The 20206-nt window shown below is 44.4% G+C and overlaps 1 pseudogene; it reads right to left on the bottom strand.

The window, feature by feature from the left end:
- Positions 1-1395: 1395 nt before the first annotated feature.
- Positions 1396-3458, bottom strand: LOC101713784 (eukaryotic translation initiation factor 3 subunit E-like; annotated as a pseudogene).
- Between the last annotated feature and the right edge of the window lie 16748 nt (positions 3459-20206).

The following is a 20206-nucleotide window of genomic DNA, read 5'->3' as shown; positions in this document are numbered from 1 at the left end:
GTCCTCCTGCCTCAGCCTCCCAGAGTGCTGGGATTACAGGACTGTGCCACTGAGCCTGACCTAAATATCGATTCAACTAGTTCATCTGTTCTTTTCTCTTTTGTTCTCCATCTGGGATTCACATTTAATATATGTTACCCCTTTTATAGTTGTCACAATGTTCTTGGATATTCCATTCCTCTTTTTTTTTTCCTTTCACTTTTTTTTTCTTTGTGGTGCTGGGTTGGATACAGAAGCTGACCTATTATATTAGGCAAGTGCTGTACTACTGGGTTATGCCCCCAGCCTCTTTTCAGTATTATGTTCTTCCTTCCTTCCTTCCTTCCTTCCTTCCTTCCTTCCTTCCTCTCTCTCTCTCTCTCTCTCTTTCTTCTTTCTTTCTCGGGATTCAACTTGGGACCTTGCACTTGCGAGGCAGGCGGTGGAACCACTGAGTTGAATCCCCAGCCGCTGTTGTTATCTCATCATTTGTGTGACACTGAATTTTTAGCCCAGGACCTTAATGCTGAGCTACATCTCCAACCCTTCTTTTGAGACAGGGTCATGGGAAATTGCCTGGTCAGGACTTAACCTTTTGGTCCTCCTGCCTCAACCTCCTGAATGCTGGGATGAAATTTATCAGGGTTTTTTTTTTCTCAAGATCATCCTACCCTTGTTGAAGAGGCTGGGCAACGTGTTTTCCTTTCTGTTCCGTGGAAGAGCTTGTGTAAGACAGATATTTTCTTCCATCAATGTTTGCAAGAATTCATGGAGGAAGCCTTTTGGTCCTGAAGTTATTTACTTTGTCCCTGTGGGATCTCTTTGTTTTCATTGGCATTGCTTATTTATAAGGTCGAGTAACTTTTCACATGTTGAAACAGCTATTGAAATTGAGAACTGTGGACAAATGAATCAGAGCCCTGCATGGATCTCTAATGGTCAAAAGAAAAGTCATTTCTTTGGAATCTTCCTAATGGATTTGGTCTTTGATAGTAATAGCTAACTATTTAAACATTAAAGAAATGAACTCCACATCCTATTATGTATTGATTTTTTTTCTTTTTGGTACCAGGGATTGAACTCGGGAACTTTTGCTTGAGAGGCAGGTGGGAGAACCACTGAGCTAAATCCCCTGACAATTTTTTTTTTCTTTTTGTGGTCCTGGGCATCAAATCCAGAGCCTTGCACAAGTAATTTTTTAAAAAATAAACCAGGGGGCTGGGAATTTAGCTCAGTGTTGCCATGCCTGCCTTGCAAATCCAAGATCCTGAGTTCGATCCCTGGTGCCAAAAAAATAAAAAATAAACCAGGTTCAATTTTATTCAAATTCTCTAAACTTTACACTGAATGCTAATTGCTTCTAAAATACATATTACCCTTTATTTTATACTTTTTCTATTTTTTCTTTACAGTTTCTCAATAGAAGCCAGAATCTGACCTACTATTCTGATTAAGCTTCTTTTTATATTTATTTATTTATTTATTTATTTATTTTTGGACAAGATCTTCCTGTGCAGTCCAGGTTGGCCTTGAATTCACTATGTAGCCCACGCTGGCCTCAAACTCATGGCAATCTTCCTGCTTCAGCCTCTTGAATAGTAGGATTATAGGTGTGTGTTACCACACCCCACTTTAAGCTTCTTTTTAATATTCATGGCCAATATCTGGCTTCTATATTTTTCCCCAGTACCAGGGATTGAACTCAGGACCTTGTGCTTGCTAGGCAGGCATGGTACCACTGAGCTACATCCTCGACCTTAATATCTGGCTTCTAAAAGAAAGAGTCAAAAAAAACAAAAACAAAAATCAAATAAAAGAAAGGCTTTTGGTCTTTTCAATTGCTCACTAATAGGGCAAGACTGCATTGTAACCTATAATCACATGACCAAATTTAAAATCAATCTTGGCATCCAGTCTTTTTTTCTTTTTGAGACAAGATCTCACTATGTAGTTCAGGCTGGCCTTGAACTCACTAGGGGCCTCTAACTCTTGGCAATCCTCCTGTCTCAGCCTCCCAAGTGCCGGGATTACAGGTGTGCACCACCACACCTGGCTGGCATCCAGTCTTGCATTTCTAATCAAATTCACAATCCACCTTTCAGCTTCTTCTGGAGTCATGTTCAGTTTATCTGCTAACATATTAATGCTGGTACATAGGTGAATATGACAAAAAGTCTCAAATATGAAGAGATGGGTATTTTCATTAGACCTGACTTACTTTCCCTCAGTGTTTTCTGAGCTCTACTAAAGCCAAAGTATAAGCATTAAACAAATTCTGTAATTGGGTCCTTGTATGTGTAAAACTCCTATTAATAACTTTTACTAGATCTTTTAGCACCTGCCAGTGTTTTTGAATATTTTATTTGTTATGACTGCTGTGGTCAAATAGTGGAGAATATGTGAAGAAATCATCTGAATTGCACTAAGGTACTGTGACTGTTAAAAGAAGAGATCACTAATATTATCTCAACCTTTGGAGTGGCTGAAGAAAACAAACAGAGACCAACGGATGAGCCACGTTTGCTGCTGAGATGGCATGGAAAACTCACAGGATTGTTACCTCAAGTCTCTGAAGCAGGTAAGGTCTTTTATGGTTGCATCCCATTATGCATGAAAATGTCAGAGGCCAGTTTTCCCCAGAAAAGTGAAAGCATTCTGTCGGTTGCTGGAATCAACCCTCTAAAAATATTCAGCTGCTCCTGAGCCATTTCCACACTTGTACTGGAATTTTGCACAATTGTAAGCTGTATCTAAATATTCCTACTGAAACCCGTATGTAACTGCCAGGTAATCAAATAACATCTGACCATCCCTGGTTGACTGCATTTGCTTCATAATTTCTGGATCCTCAAACATCTTCACAATTGGTTCTGTTTCTGCCTAAAGTTGTGCCAGTTGTACAACTGCGGTTCTTTTTTTCTCTCAAGGTATGAGGAATGTCATCAGAATAAAGGTTTTTGTACATATCCACAGCAAAGTCAGCCATGTTGGTATCACTAAGAAGGTCCAGCTTCCTTTGTAATAATTTCTTCTCATTTTACTTTCACACCAAAGTGTGACAGTTTAGTATTACAGCCAAGTGTTACGGCTCTGTATAACAGCCAAGTGTTACAGCCACGTGTTATGGTTATCCAAAGGCCGCTGGTGGTGAAGAAGTTGAGCGGCACTCAGAGAGATGGAAGGAAGCTTTTATTATGCCAGTGGGCCCAGAGGAGTTCACACTCCGAAGTCTGAGCCCCAAACAGAAATGGAAGCAATCTTATACAGAGATCTATGGGGTGGAGTGGTGGGCCCACCTGCCTGGCAAGCATGCTCATTGAGGCGGATGGGGAGAATTAACAGAACATTCTTGAAACCTTAGGCTTGGGAGCAGACAAAGGCCTGCCCTGTTATGCATTATTTCCTTATCAGTACATCTTCTTCATAGAGAGAAACTCCTGGAGTGGGAAGACCAGGTGCTGGTTCAGAAAGTGTGCCATATGCACCTTGCACATGTAATTTTTTCCTGAGTTTTTCATGGGCCCTTAAAATTTTTTTTATGGGGCCGGGGATTTAGCTCAGGGGTTCCGCCACCTGCCTTGCAAGCGCAAGGACCTGAGTTCAATCCTGGTACCAAAAAAAAAAAATTTTTTTTTAGAATATGTTGGCAGTACATAATGATCACATTCATCATGGAGAGTTGGTACATGTATGTCAATTCTTTTTATATCCCCTTCCTCATTGGTCTTTTAAGATATTTTTCCACATTAAAAAAAAACATTTTTTGTGAGATGCTGTGGCGCATACTTATAATCACAGCACTCTGAGAGGCTGAAGCAGGAGGGCCACAGGTTCAAGCCTAGCCTGGGCTATTGAGTGACTTAGTGAGCCCCTGTCTTAAATATAAAAGTTTTAAAAAGGGCCAAAGATGTAGCTTAGCACAAAGGTCCTGGATTTAATCCCCAGTATACACATACATGCACACACACACACACTTTTTTTTTTTTAGTATTTTAAAAAATTCATTGTCTCACTATGTGGACTAGGTGCAAAACCCAAACTCACCGTGTATGCTAGGCTGGCCTCAAACTTGCCATCCTCAGCCTCAGCCTCAGCCTCCCAAGTAGCTGAGAGTACAAGCATGGACTACCACACCCTCCTCAGTGGCTCCCTTCTTAACCAACTGATATAGTAGGTATCAGGATTGAGCTAGATGAGGAATGAAAGCTTGTCAATAATCCACAAGCTCTACAAAAGCCTATATATCCTCTGCCATGTGAAGGATGGGGAAATTTGCACTTGATCTTACACATGTCTGGAATCAAATAGGACCCACCCTCAGAACTTTACAGATAGTCCAGGGCTTTAGATGGGATTGGAAGCCCCTCCCCTCGTGTGCACATGAGAGCAGTCATCCCTCTGCTGTCCTGCAGCAAGGTATAGCCTTCACCAGTCAGCACACCATCCATACCATGGAGGCAGAATCTCCACCCCACCCTCAAGTCGAGGTGAATCAAGTTTCAAAGCAATGCTGAAAAAGTCATTAGCTAAAACCAGCACAGCATGCCTGGAGGCAAGAGAGGTGTCTGCTTTTTTCCAGTAGCATAGACAAGAAGTATCTCATCCAACTTCTTGTAATCCGAAGTCATTTTGCTCTTTTACCAGCCATGCAGAGGGAGCCTTGAGCAAGTTGTAAAAATCCCAATCTACTTTCATTTTTTCACGGTCTTTCCAAACTCAGTACATACACCCAGTAGCTTGTACACCTGGTATTTACTACCTGCCTAGATGGGAAGGCTATCAGGGTCCCATTTTGTTTGAACTTTGAGTAGAAATTCCTTATGCAGAGGTTTGTAATTCTTTCCTAATACAATATCCTTCTCTAGAATGTACTCAGGGACCAGGGAGATTAGTACCAAATATGGACCAGGAGACACTCTCCCAATTCCTAGATGTAACAAAACTTGTACTTTGATGTTCTCACTCCTATACCCATCAATTACTGCCCAGGGCTCCAGAAAACATGGAGGATCCCCATCAATCAATGTACATTCAGTCCCAGTATCTATCTGAGTGATGGTCTTTTCCTTGTTCTTGGAGGACCAATAAACAGTGAATTCCATGTGAGGCCTCTAGGCACCCCACTGGCCCTCACTCTGGGGCAACATTGGCACCATTCCTCATCACAAGGAGTGGGAGAAGCCATCCTAAGAGCTACATCCCCAGGCCTTTTCTATTTTTTATTTTGTGACAGGGTCTCACTAAATTGCTAAGTTTCCCAGGCTGGGCTGGAATCTGTGGCCTCCTGCCTCAGATCCCAGAGTTCTGGGATTACAGGCCTGTGCTGCCACGCCCACCTCTCCCATTTTTATTGGTTCCTTTTTCTTATCAGGCTTTGTGATAAATTGTACACTGTCCTGGCTCCTTCAGGCTTTCCCAGGTTCTTATTTACCTTAAAGGGCCATACCATTTTAGAGGGGACATTTTGCCTCAGCCTCCCCAGTGCTGGGATTATAGGTGTGCACCACTACACCTAGCAAATTGTAACTTGAGGGGGAGGGTTTACTTGGCTTACAGTTTATAGAAGTTTCAGACCATAATCAGCCAACTCCAAGGCAGGGGCAACAAACAGGCATGGCAGAGCAGAAACAACATGGCACACACAAGGCAGCAAAGATAACAAGAGAGTTGTCAGCATCTCCCTGCTCCTTTTATCTTACTCAGGCTACTTAGGGCAGTAGCACTCATGCCCTTAATCCTACTGCCCTTGAGCTCACCATTGCATCATGAATCAATTCCAGCTTTATACACTCTAAGCCTATGACCACATGAGGGTTTGGGGGGACATCTAGACCCAAACCATAACATTCTGCCCCTGGCCCCCCAAAGACTCATGTACATTCCTTTACACAAAAGGCCTTTAGCCCATCTCCAAGAGGTGCCAAAGTCCTAACAGTTTCAGCACTGCTGAAAAGTCCAAGTCCCAAGTCTCCTCTGAGATTTAAGGCAAACTATTTTTTGTTTTTTGTACCAGGGATCGAACTCGGGACCTTGTGCTTGCGAAGCAGGCACTAGAACCACTGAGCTAAATCCCCGGCTAAGGCAAACTCTTAACTGCAGGCCCCCGTGCAAATGAAAAGAAAGCCAAACACTTCCAACATTCAATAGCACAAGATGGACATTACCATTCCAAAAGGTACAAATAGGAGGTTACAAAGGAAAGGGACCAACATAAGTCCAAAATCCAGTAGGAGAAACATTAAATCCCACAGTTCCATTTCCAGCATCCCCAGCAATCTGTGGCAACTTGTGAACTCCAGAGGGTTTTGGTGGCTCCGCCCCTATGGCACTTTTGGTGGTTATAGCTCCTATGGCTTCTCTCTTGGGCCAGCTCTGCTCCCTACTTGCAGCTTTCCTCAGACAATCCATGCTCCTGGCTTCTCCAAACTTCTGGGTCTCCAGTGCACCTTCGGCTTCACACTCAGCTTCACACACTGCCCTCTCAGGGGCACCCTGCCTGGTCTCCCAGGCCTTCTTCTGAAATCTGGGTGGTAGCCTTCCTGACTCTACAACTCTTGAATTTTGCATGCGCCTAAACTCAGCACCATGTGGATGATGCCGAGGTCTGCTGCCAGCTGGAGCAGTAGTAGCCAGTCTTCCCTCTCTCTTGGCTGTAGGGGTCGAGTGCCTGGATCTTTGAGCACTCTGAACCCAATCCTGAGGAACAAATTCTCTAGACTCCCGCCATTTTGGAACAGCTTCCCTAGGTTGCCATTTTGGAACAACTTCCCTAGGCTGCTGCCATTCTGGAACATGGTGTGGCAGTCGCCATTTTGGAACCTGGTTCTCTGGGGCTTTTTTCTCAAAGCAAATTCCTTCACCTTTATAATTCTGAGGCTGCAGAGTGTGAGGCTGCTTCCTGTCATGCTTTCAAACCATCTTTTTTATTTTCCTGTTCCTTCTCAGTAATCAAGATTTGTTCTGCTCTATCTTTGCAGTCCACAGATTTACTGGGGCTTCCTTTCTGGCCCAACTCAAAATGTTTTAAGTCATTTTGCTGGGCTCCTTGCTCTTGATTCTTCACATAGATCTGACTAAAAGCCCCAACAGTACCCATGCCACTGCCTCAATATTCGACTGCCTTGAAATTTCTTCTGAAAGATTAATTAGTCTACCACACAGGCTCAGGCAAAATCTCTGGACATGAACAAAATGCAGACAAACTTTCTGCCAAGCCATAACACACATCATCTGGAGTTCAATAGCCAATGCAGTCCTTCTTCCTACCAGAAACCTTCCTGGCCTGATCTTTATAAGCTTTCTGGTCTTCTGATCTCTGACTAGAATCTCCTTTACAAAAAAAAAGACTCTCCCATACAGAACAGCCTGAGGCGTTCAAACCCTACTCTTTTTAGCTGGTAGCTCTGAATCTTCCAGCAAGGTCACTGAACAGGAACAAAATTCAGACAAACTTTCTGTCAAGTCATAACAAACATCTTCTGGAGTCCAGCAGCCAATGCACTCCTTCTTCCCAGCAGAAACCTCCTGAACCTCTTTTCCACCAGCTTTCTGGTCTTCTGAGCTCTGACCAGAATCTTCCATACAAAACAGTCTAAGGCATTCCAGAGGTGCTTCTGTAGCCAACATCTCTGGATCTTTCCTAACTCTTCCCCTTCACGCAAGCCAGTTCCAAAGGTTTTTGAGCCACTTGGCCAGGTAATGTCACAGCAATGACCCCACTTCTCTGGTATCAAATTTCTTTGTTAGTTACTTTTCTCTCATTGCTGAGATAAAATATCAGACACCAAAGTTAAAGGGAAAGGGGCTTATTTGGCTTACGGTTCATAGAGGTTTCAGTCCATAATCAGCCAACTCCAAGGCAGGGACGACAAACAGGCATGGCAGAGCAGAAACAACATGGCACACACAAGGCAGCAAAGGTAACAAGAGAGCATAACTTCTAATTCTTTATTTTGTTTGGTTTTTTGGGTTTTTTCAGACAGAGTCTTGCTACATAGATCAGGCTGGCCTTGAACTCACTATGTGGCCCAGGCTGGCCTTGAACTCCTGGTGATCCTCCTACCTCAGCCTCCTGAATGCTGGGATCACAGGTGTGTGCCATCACACTGGCATTTTTATTTTTTTTATTTATTTGTTTGAGACAAGGTCTCACAATGCAGTTCAGGCTAGCCCTGAGCTCACTATGTAGTCCAGGCTGGCCTCAAACTCACAGTGATCCTCCTACCTCTGCCTCCTGAGTGCTGGGATCACAAATGTGTGCCATCACACCTGGCTTTTTTATTTTTTTTTGAGACAGGGTTTCACTATGTAGTTCAGACTGGCCTTGAACTCACACCGATCCTCCTGCTTTTGAGGGACAGGCACATGGTGACATCAGGCAAAAGTTCCAAAAGCTAGAGGGTTTTGCTTGCATAAATGCTACTCACCTCATAAAAATGGCCACCCCCAAAAAATGGCCACCAAGGTGTATGTTAATCATAATCAAGAGACAAAATGACAGGCTGACCAGAGACTTGAAAAAGAAAAAAGGAAAAAAAAGGACAAACCTGCTGGCAGCAACACTCTCTGGAAAAAAGACAGAAGACCTAAAGGGACAAAGATGAAAAAAATAAGTCAAAGATCAGGCTAGACAAAACCCAGGAACTGTCAAAAACTAGCTTAAAATCATATACACTATGTAAAAATTCAGACATTAAAAGAATAAATGTCCAGAAAAAAATTAAAAAGATGAGAAAAAGTACAAGACAGGAGACCCCTCTACAAAAGGCCACAATCACAAGGAGCAAGGTGCTGATCTAATTGGGCTCACAGGAGCCAAGGGTTATGAGGACTAGGCCAGACCGGGCTCCATCTCTTTGAGTCCTCAGGTGCTTATAGTCGTGACAACTGTGGGGAGCCAATTGATACACTTTACGGTAGATAGTAGAGCTAAACATTCTGTGGTGACACAGCCCATTAGACTGTTGTCCAAAAACCATGTGACTACTGTGGGGGCCACTACAGTTCCCAAGGGAGGCCATTTTCCTGGCCTAAGAGGTGTGTTATAAGGAAAAAAAGATCCCACATGAGTTCCTATACCTTCCAAATTGCCCAGTTCCCTTGCTGGGAAGAGATTTGCTTCATAAGTTATAAGACCAAATTGCCTTTGGAGCACCAAAAAAACAACAAAAAACCCAACCCACTTTAAATCTAACCCACCCAGAGGCTATGATGTCAACCCTCACCATCCCACAGGCTGAAGAATAAGACTGTACTCTGATAAGCCACCCCAGCAGGGAACAAATAAACTGTATGGGTTGACACAGACAATTCCCAGAGTATGGGTTAAGAACAGCCCACTTGGACTAGCTATAAGTCAAGCTCTGGAGATAATAGAACTAAGGGGGCAACTCCTGTATAAATTCACCAATACCCCTCCTCTGGGAAGCTATATAAGACATCCAGAGACACTTAAAAGAGATTTATAAAAAATAGAATCTGGGTCAAATGCCAGTCTTCTTCTTTTTTTTTTTTTCTTTTTTCTTTTTTGGTACCAGGGATAGAACTCAGGACCTGGCGCTTGTGAGGCAGCTGTGGTGCCTCTGAGCTAAATCCCCGGCCCTCTGGTTTTTGCTGGTATGTAAACCAGGGACTAATAAATATAGGCCAGTACAAGACTTGCATGCTATAAATCAGGCTACTGAAACCATACAGCCAGTGGTACCAAACCCATATATACTAATGGGACTCATCTTAGCTAGTGCTGCCTGGTTCACTTGCCTGGACTTAAAAGACACCTTTTTCTATCTCTGCTTGGCACCAATCAGTGGACCCATTTTTACATTTCAATGGGAGGACCTGGTTGCTGACATAAAAAAACAGCTCACTCAGACTAGTCTTCCCCAGGGGTTTAAAAACTTGCCTATGATCTTTGGGAAAATACTGGCCACCAATTTCAAGGCCTTTCTCGTGCCAGGAAGTAACTGTTTTATTACAATACAGTTGTAATTACAATTACAACTTTTAAAATTATAACAATTATAATTCTAATACAGTTGGACCAGAAATCTTCACCTGCTCTAGAAGGAAAAATATAAGGCATCTTAAAAAGTGCAAATTTGCCAACAAAAGGTCAGGTATCTGGGTTTTATAGTAACATCAATAATTTTTAAAAAGTCAACTGGGCACTAAACAGAAACAAGCTGTCTGTGCCTTCCAACCCTGACTACCAGATACCAGTTACCTGGGAGCAACAGGTTTCTGCCACATCTTGATCCCTAACTTCTCACTCATGACTAAGTCCTTCTATAAAGCTACCAAGGGTTGGGGGAGCCCCTCTTCTAGAAAGTTAAATAAGAGAAGTCATTCAAACAAATAAAAAAAACCCTTAACCCAATCTCCAGCCGTGAGCTGCCAAACATAATCAAGCCTTTCTTCCTGTACATCCACAAACAAAACAAAATGGCTATAGGGGTCCTGACACATTTTGTGGGGTCATAGGATCCTGGCACCATCTGGTGGTGTACTTGTCAAAATAAATAGACTCTATGATCTTGGGGTGGCCTCTATGCTTTAAAGCACTTGCTGCCACTCCCCTCTGACAATCTGACTCTGGGACAGCAACTGACTATCTGAGTGCTACATTCAGTCATAACCTTGATAAACTAGAGAGAACACCATTGGTTATCAAACCCACAAATAACTTGATATTAAGGTCTCCTATACAAAAATCCCTACACAAACTTAGGGACTATAAACATTCTTAATCTCGCTATTTTGCTCCCAGTTGAGCCAGGAGCCCCCTCCATGTAAAAATCATGGACAAAATATTCTTGAGCCAGAGAGATCTCACAGACTGCCCTCTTAGAGACCCATATGTTGCTAGAAGGGGCCCAACAGACAAGATATGCAATGATGACATTGTACTCTGTGGTAGAGACCCAACCTCTGTCCCCAAAACCTCAGCCTAGAAGACAAAAATGCAAACATCTATAGAGATTCCAGATGTGCATTTATGACATTACATGTATATGAGGCCGTATATTTTTTTAAAAAGGACTTTAACTGCTAAATATATATATATATATATATATATATATAGAGAGAGAGAGAGAGAGAGAGAGAGAGAGAGAGAGAGAGAGAGAGAGAGACAGAAAGAGAGAGACATAATGTAGGCCCCAGAAAAGGTGGCTATTATACCTACAGAGGACATTAATAGATTGAGACATTAAATACACTCCCCCCAAAAGTAAAACCCCAAAATAGGCAGAAAAACAAAATTGGCTGCTATGGCAGCCCCTCAACCCAAAGGCGGGGCCCTCACCATGGCCCTCATCCTGGAGCCTCCTCTCCCAGAGTCTGAGCTACTCCTCAGATACAAGAGCCTGACTTGCCAAAAAACCTAAAAAGTATATTTAAAAAATAATAAAAGTTTACTAAATGAGAGGCTAGCCATACCCAAAGTGCTAGGCCTCCAGTTCATCCAAGTTCAATCCCCGGTACCAAAAACAAAAACAGAAACCAAGTCCTTCCCAGCCTTGTGCAGTGCCCCCACCTCAGCTGTGTCCTGAACAAATAATTGGTCAAGACAAGATCTAGAAACCACCTCTAGAAGGAAACTCTAGAACCCCGGATCCCAGTAATACTAGTGTATGAAGACTCCTCAAGGTGACTGAAGAAAGAGGCAGGCAGATCTAGGATTGCACAGAATGCAGTTTATTGGGAGATTTACTGACAAACATGCTTCTTGGCAGCAGCATTCCAAACAATAACAGTGTTATTTGAAGTCATTTTGGTGTTGATTTTCTGTCACAAGGTGTATAAAGAGTCAACTTCAAGGATCCCCAGCTAAGCTGGGAAAACACGATGACCTGCATTGCTGGTGGACCAGGTGGGCTGTGGACAGCGGCTGGACAAGTCTTCCAGGAAGGATAATCAGTGAAGAAGACAAGTGGGGTTCCTCTGAGGGCCTCCGGAGCCATGGAGAGCCTCACACTACCTCTGGCCAGGGCCAGGGATGCCTTTTCCAAGGTCCACTTTCTTTCTTTCTTTCTTTCTTTCTTTCTTTCTTTCTTTCTTTCTTTCTTTCTTTCTTTCTTTCTTTCTTTCTTTCTTTTTTGTTTTAAGAAGGGGTAGCCAGGCTTGGTGGTGCACACCTGTAATCCCAGCACTCAGGAGGCTGAGGCAAGAGGATTCCCATGAGTTCAAGGCCAGACACAGCAAGACACAAGAGCGGCTAGCCTCTGAATCTGTAGGCATCAGTAAAGCAAGATTAAAACTAGTGCAAGTTTTTATGGTAACCTCAAGGGTGTCTAAGAAGAATGACCTGCCATAGTCCTGCTTTGGTCTTTGCCAGATTTGGTGAATTCCCCTCAATTTTGCTAGTAAATCTCTTACTAGGAATGGAGTAGAACACTGAGACAACTAAAAACTCGTGGTTGAACATTGGGTTTTTGAAGTGACCTGTGAGAGCTGGAGTAAAGAAGAGCTGGTTAGTGCTTCCTATAACCCCAATTATGGCTATAGATCTAGAGAAGGAGTTTCCAGAGAAGGAAGTTAAAACAGAAGCTAAAGGAATTGAAATTGCTTACCTATGACATCCAGGGTCACCCAGGGTTTTTCACGGGAGATGGAGATGTCCATGAACAGGGACATTGTAGGTTACCCCAGGCCTCTTCAGTCCTCTTTATTAGGGCAGAGGGTGAAGGTTTAGGCTGGCCTTCACCATCTTGATAGCCCCTGTCTAGGAGTGGGGACAATCTTCCAGTGCTGTGGTCAGGCACACCAGCCATCTGACATACAGAACAGGGCCTTGGCAGTGGCTACATACAGCATATGCTCAGTGTCCAGTTTTCTTGCAGGCCTTGATTGGCCCTGGGTTTTTCCTTAGACAACTTGGGTGTGCTTAGAAGATTGCCAATTGCAACAGCCACAATTTTGGTCTGTCTTTGTCTCAGCCCTTCTCCTTTCATCCTCATCTAAATCCTGATTGTCGAACCTAGAAAAGTCCATGTTTAATAATTGAGTCATATTTGAAAATATTGGATCTCTCTGGGGCTCTTGCTGTGGTGTAAACGAGTGGGAAAGGCCTCTATGCCTCTGAGAGACAGGCAGGCATCTGAGGGCAGGATCAGCAAAGACATCAAGATTTTCCTTTGGAGACCTCTTTAAGGTGCCGTGGTTCTTGGGCTTTTACAGAGATAAAGAACCACAAAAACCTGAGCATAAGCAATTTCACACCACTTTAACTTAAGAGTGCCATTCCATACCCATCTTTCAGCATTTCCTAGTTTACTTCAGTGGTGAAGTCGCTGGGATGTCTCCCATGGTCCTTTGGTCCACTCACTTCTGAGAGAAGGATGGAGCCCACGCAGGAGCTTGCTTAGAAACTCCCAAGACATCAAGATGAAGCCCCCCACCACTCCCTTAACCACAGAAACAGTAAACTAAGAGACCTGGGTGGACCCCCTCAGGGGGCTTCCTTACCCTGTTGAGCCCAGGAGATCAGGGTGGAACACTTTGTGGGGTTCCCTAGATCCAGGTGGATTCCCTTAGCCACTTGAGAAACAGAGATTAGAGCTACATCCCCTGTCCCTCACCCAACTCTTCTTATAAAGTATTCCATAATGGAGTCTCCACCCTCATGAATTTATCTAATTCTTTAAAAAAATTTATCTAATTCTATTTTTTTTTTTGATACAGGGTCTCACTATGTCCTCCAGGCTGGCCTTGAATTCACTGTGTAGCCCAGGCTTACCTCAAACTTAGACTGATCCTCCTAATAAAGAAATAATGCACAACCAGGGAGGCCTTTGTTAGTTGACAAGTCCCACTGTCCATGTTTTTGCCATAAAATGTTCTATTGAAGCAATGTAACTCTCTGCAGGATATTCCTACCCAATGTATCAAGATGTTCTGTTCAAGCAATGTAACTGTGCTGCATGATGTTCCTACCAGATGTTTCAACAATGTTCTGTTAAGTCCACCTTCCCACTTCTATGAGCATGCTGACCCAGTATGTGGGCCTACCCTCCTACCCCTTAGATCTCTAATATAAGGCTGCTTCCATTTCTGTTCAGGGCTCAGACTTTGGAGTGTGAACTCCTCTGAGCCCACTGGCATAATAAAGGTTCCCTCCAACTCTCTGAGTCCACTTGACTTCTTTGCCTTCAGAGACTTGGATATCTGTAACACTTGGCTGTAACACTTCACTGTAATACTTCGCTGTAACATTCCTGCCTCAGCCTCCCAAATGCTGGGATTACATGAATTCATCTACTTCTAATCAATTCCCAAAGGCCACACCTCTATCATAGTTAGTTTAAGACTCCACCCTCTTCATGCCTGGAAATGGGGATTAAATGTCAACACAGGAATCCTTGGGGGATGCTTATCACTGTCACAGTGAGGATAAAACCAACACAATGGCAGTGGCAATAGATATAAGGAGATGGAGCAGGGGCTGATCCTTGCAGCAGGAAGGGAGAGGGGCCTCTGACTATAGGGGGGAGGAGAGGGGCCCAGAGTTTAGGCTGACTTCGGATTTGCCATGTTGAGTCAGAGGGGCTTGTGGGAGATAGGTGGGTACTGTTTGGGTCTGTGGGTCTGATGCTGACATGAGGTTGGAATCCACCACCCTCAAGTGGAATCTTAGCTTCCTCTGTATGGGTAACAATCCAGGGATGGCCCAGGGTCCCAGGAGTGCTCCCAACCCTGAAGGTGAGTCAGGAAAGGGACAGGAAGCTGGAGATGTGGCTCAATGGGAAAGTGCTTGCCCAGCAAGTGTGAGATTTGAGCTCTAGCACTGCAAATAATAAAAACACAAGGAAACAAAACATGGCTCCAGAAAAGGCACCAGGGAGCTGGGTTGCCCTCCTGATGGGGACAAGAGGGGCACCTTCCCTACTCCAGGCACACAGGGGCAGGCAGTTCTAGTGCTCCACAGCGGCCACTGGGAACCATTGATGAGAGGAACCAGCCAAGCCTTCCCAGGCCAGCTCTCGGCAGACTACCTAGGCCTCAAGCCCAGGAGCAAGTCCAGTCTGGGAGCACAGAGCCAGGCACCCACTACAAGACAGCTAAAGTTTATGCCCAGCAGCCTTCTTCCCCTTGGTTTCCCTTGGCCCATGGGGTTTGGGACAGATGGGCGACACTGGTAGCTCTTAAGGGAGGCACTTCAAACCTAAAGGTAATCAGTACTCCCCTACCTTCACACCTCCTCTGGCTATAAAAAATTCCCAGGGAGACAGGTATGGTGGCTCATGCCTGTAATCCCAGCTCTGGAGAAGCTGAGGCAGGAAGATTGCTAGCCTGAACTACATAGCAAGACCTTGTCTTTAAAAAAAAAAAAAAGCACAGGAATGGACTTTGTTCAGCTGATGAGAGTTGGACATGAAACTTTGTTAAACTGTGTGAAACTTGTCTGAGTCAAACTGAAGTCACTTGTGTCAAACCCCAGCAATAAATAAGTAAATAAAGCTGGGAGGTTACATGCCTGCCTGCCTGATAACAAAGGACTCTGCCAGCACCACAACCTTACACAGAAATACTTCTGCAAGGACATCTGTCCAGCGACTGCCTGTCCAACCTCGGGCTGACGCCACTCCTTTCTTTTTTTCCCGTACTGAGGATCAAACTCAGGACCTTGCACTTTCGAGGCAGGCCAGGTGACACTGAGCTATATCCCCAGCCCTGACGCCACTCTTGATACCGCTTTATTTTTGCCGTGCTGGATGCTGAGTCTAGGGCCTCACACTGAGCTATATCCCCAGGCCATTTTTTATTTTTTACTTTGAATCAAGGTCTCACTAAGTTGCTCAGGCTGCCTCTTGAACTTGTGACTCTCCTGCCTCAGCCTTCGGAGTGCTGGGATTACAGGTGTGTACAACTATGCCTGCTTGCTTGCTTTTTCTTTCTTTCTTTCTTTCTTTCTTTCTTTCTTTCTTTCTTTCTTTCTTTCTTTCTTTCTTCTTTCTTTCTTCTTTCTTTCTTTCTTTCTTTCCTTCTTTCTTTTCCTTCCTTCCTTCCTTCCTTTTTCTTTCTTCTCAGGATTGAACCCAGGGGTCTCACACTGTGCTATATTCCCAGCCTTTTATTTATTTATTTTTTTTGAGACAAGGTCTTGTTAAATAACTAAATCACCCAGCAGAGGCTCAAATCTGAGAACCTCTTGCTTCAGCCTCTCAGAGTACTGGGATTATGCAGGTATATACAACCACTCCCAGCTCCTGTAAGCATTCAGACAAGCTTTTCTGTCCTCTCCACCCAGACTCTTCTATCAGAGGGGAAACACACACACACACACACACACACACACACACACACACACACACACACACACACAACACAGGAGAAAGCCCATGTGGCCACAAAGGAAGATAATAGAGGAGGAGAAATGTGGCTACGGAACATAACAGGCAATAGGAGCAAAGCCAGTTTTTCCCCTAGCGCCCCCAGAGGGAGCATAAATACCCTGCTTACTCCTTGAGTTCAGCCCCGTGATACTGATTTGGGGCTCCTGACCTGTCCATAAATTTCCCTTGTTTTAAGCCAGGAGTAAACAAGCACAAGAAACTAATGTAGCACCCTTTTCCTGCTTGTTTGATCTCCAGGGGAGGACATTCCTTGACCCCCATTATGTGGATGGATGTCCACCCCTTCAGCCAATGCTGGTGTCCTCTCACCCCAAATTCATATTGAAACCCTGTTGCCAAGATGGGGTCTTTAGAGGTGATTGTGTCATGAGGGTGAAGTCCTCCGGTATGGGATCAAGGTCAGCCCTCCGTGTCCTGAGCATTCTGTATCTGCAGATTCAACCAAGTCTGGATTCAACTGACTGCAGATCTAAACGACTCAGAAGGAGGCTGGGGGTGCAGCTCGGTGGTAGAACATTTGCCACCACATATGCACAAGGCCTTGGATTTGATCCCCAGCACTGAAAAAACTTTTTTCAGAAAAAAATGTGTATGTATTGAACATGTACAGACTTTTTTCTTGTCGTGATTTCCTGAACAATACAGCATAATGACAATTTACACTGCATTACATTGTATTAGGGATTATAAGTAATCTAGGGATGATTTGAAGTATGTAGGAGGATGGTTTTAGGTTAAATGCAAATACCGTATCATTTTATTTTGTTTTTATTTTCTGGTTTTTTGAGACAAGGTCTCTCTATGTGGCTCAAGATGGACTTGAACTCACTATGTAGCCCAGGCTGACCCTGAACTCACAGTGATCCTCCTGCCTCAGCCTCCTAAGTACTGGGATTACAGGCCTGCACCACTATGCCAGGCTTATGCCATTTTATATAAAGGACTGGAGAACCCATGGATTTCTTTCCTTTTTCTTGATTTCTTTCTTTTCTTTTTTGAAATAGTCTTACTATGTAGCCCAGGCTGGCCTTGGTCTCACAGTCCTTCTGCCTCAGCTTCCCAAGTGCTAGGATTATAATTGTGAGCCACCATGCCTGGCTGCATCCAAAGGTGTTGGCATATATGGAAGGTGTTGGAATCAATTCTCCTAGATAATGAGGGATAACTGTAGTGTCCTATAAGAGACCCCAGAGAGCTGCTTAGCCCTTTACACCATGTGTGGACACCACTAGAAGTTAGCATCTAGGAGGAAGCAGGCCTTCACCAGACACCAAACCTGCCTGCACCTTGGTCTCAGACTTCTCAGACTCCACAACTTTGAATAATAAATTTCTGTAAAGTACCATAAGCCACCCACTTTATGGTTGTCTTGTCATAGCTACTTGGATGGATTAAACAGCTCCTACAACACTTTTGGGTGACACAGAAATGCTTGATGTGCTGAGCGTGGTGACACATGCATGCCTGTAATCTCAGCACTCAGAAGGCTGAGGCAGGAGGATTGCCACAAGTTCAAGACCAGTCTGGAATGCTGGTTTGGTGTTCATGAAATTTCTCAGATGTTCTTTGTCGTGAAAGTATCTAATTTCCCCATTGATTTTGAAAGAATTTTGCAGGATACAACAGTCTAGGTTGGAAGTTATTTTCTTTTAGGGCTTGAAATACTTCATTCCAGACTCTTCTTGATTTGAGGATTTGTGTTGAAAAATCTGCCGTGATTCTGACAGGCTTTCCTTTTATAGGTGATTTGTTTCTTTTCTCTAACTGCCTGTAGGATTTTGTTCTTCTGTTGGGTTTCTGGGACCTTGATTATTATGTGTCTAGGCATAGATTGTTTTGATCATGGCTAGTTGGAGTTCTATATGCCACACTTATCTGTATATCGAATTCTCTACCTCTGTCTGGGAAGTTTTCTACTATTACTTCTGTGAACAGTTTTTTATGTCAATTGTATTTTCTCCTGTTTTTTCATGGACTCCTATCAGTCTTAAGTTATTCTTCCTTGCATCATCTAGCAGCTGCTGGATTGATTTCTCATGGTCCCTTACTATTTTGAAGAGATCTCTATTTTCATGGTCCTTAACCACAGTCCTGTCTTCTATATCTGATATTCTATCTTCAGATTCCCTTAATCTGCTATGCATGCTTTCAATGGAATGCGTGCTTTTTAATCTCCTGAATATCTGTTTGAATTTGTTTCATGGATTCCATTTCTTTCTTATGTTGGGCGATCATGGTTTCCATTTCTTTCTTATGCTGGGCATTCATGGCTTCCAGCGTGTTTCTGAGCGCATCTATTTTTTTTTAATCTGTTTCTGTTCTAGAGCTTCTAATTATGTCTTTCACTCTGCTCACCATCTCTGTAGTTATCTGGGAGATTATTTCTGCTTTGAATTTTTCTAAAGCCTAATTTATCTGTTTTGTTACTTCCTGTGCTATCACTTCAGGGTGTTCAGGTGGTTGATTATCAGATTTTTCCACCTCGCTTTCCCCAGAAATTGCCTTTTGTGGGGTGGAAGTCTGAGTTTGTGACTTGCTTAAATGTCTTCTCATTTTTGTTTTTGGTACTGTCAGTTATAAGTCAATGAGTCTCAGTAAGCCAGTCACAGACCCGTGAGATTCAGGCAGATTTCTGGCTGCAAGTCCCAAATTGAGCTCCCTGTCCTCCTGCAAGGTTGAACTCTGCAAGGTTCTATTACAGGTTCCAGCTGCCTTTCCCCTGAAGATAGTGCAGGTTCAAATGGGAGGTGATGATCCCTCCAACTTACCAAGTACGGTGGTCTGGTGTGCCTTTATTGCAGAGATTCTCTTCACTTTTCCAGTGGGCTTCAGTTTTCATAAGGGAGCCTAAGAGAGGCCCTCTCTCTGTTGTTCACTTCTGCAACTCAGGACAATGGCCTTTATGTCTCCCTGTGCCTCTGTAGTGTGGAACCAGGAAGCTGCACAGCCAAGAGGCCAGAGGCAGGGGGGTGGTGGTGCTGGCTGTTGTTACAGGTGCCCACGCGGCCGAGCTGGTGGCTGGTAGGGCTGTGGGGGGTGGGGGTGGGAGGGGTCCTCACGATCTCCTGGATGCAAGTGGGTGGGGCAAGCCAGACAGAGCAGGGCACAGCCACCCGCATCTGACCACAAGGCCAAACTGGTGGCTGGTCCAGTCTGGACTATATAGTGAGTTCAAGGCCAGCCTGAGCTACATAGCGAGACCCTGTCTCAAAAGACCAAAGAAAAAAGAAAAAGAAATGCTTGATGCTTCCAGGAGCCAGTGCAATACAAGGTGCCTAGGTCCATCTAGGGGAGCCCTGGGAGTGGGGAGTCCACCCCTGGAGCTGGCAAAGTCGTTTGCAGCAATGGGGGCTCACTGATCTAGAGCAGTATTTCCCCACCAGGGGTGACATGGCACTGTCTCAACACAACATCCTACAGTGTGGGGACAGCCTCCTGCTATGAAGAATCGATTTATCCCAAATGCCAATACTGCCAAGCATAAGAAACCCTGGTCTCAAGAATATGGACTGTGGGGGCTGGGGTGAGGGGGTCTCAGGTCTTGCTTTGTCCAACCTTTTCCTGGTGCAGAGAAGAAGGCCCAGAGAAGGGCCACAGCCAAAGTCTGCAGGAGTCGGGGCACAGGTACTCCAGGCCACATCCTTGCCTTCCCACCAATGAGCAGGACCAGGGCCAGACACACTGCTGAGCCTCCAAAGACACTGTGGCCACAGCAAAACAGTGGTAGTGGTGGCAGAGCGCTTGCCTCTGTCTAGGGGTGGCCTGGATAGGCCCAGCCTATATCTGAGCCTCAGTTCCCCACCTCCAAGGTGGTGCTTCCTGGAGGACCATAGGAGCTTTCTGGGTGTGGCCCCCACCCCCACTCAGAGTCACCG

The sequence above is a fragment of the Heterocephalus glaber genome, unplaced genomic scaffold, assembly GCF_053883595.1.
Source record: "Heterocephalus glaber isolate CG9 unplaced genomic scaffold, H.glaber_assembly_v1.0 deba00001687, whole genome shotgun sequence".
In the NCBI taxonomy this organism is placed as follows: Eukaryota; Metazoa; Chordata; class Mammalia; order Rodentia; family Bathyergidae; genus Heterocephalus; species Heterocephalus glaber.
This window is presented reverse-complemented; position numbering and strand designations above follow the sequence as displayed.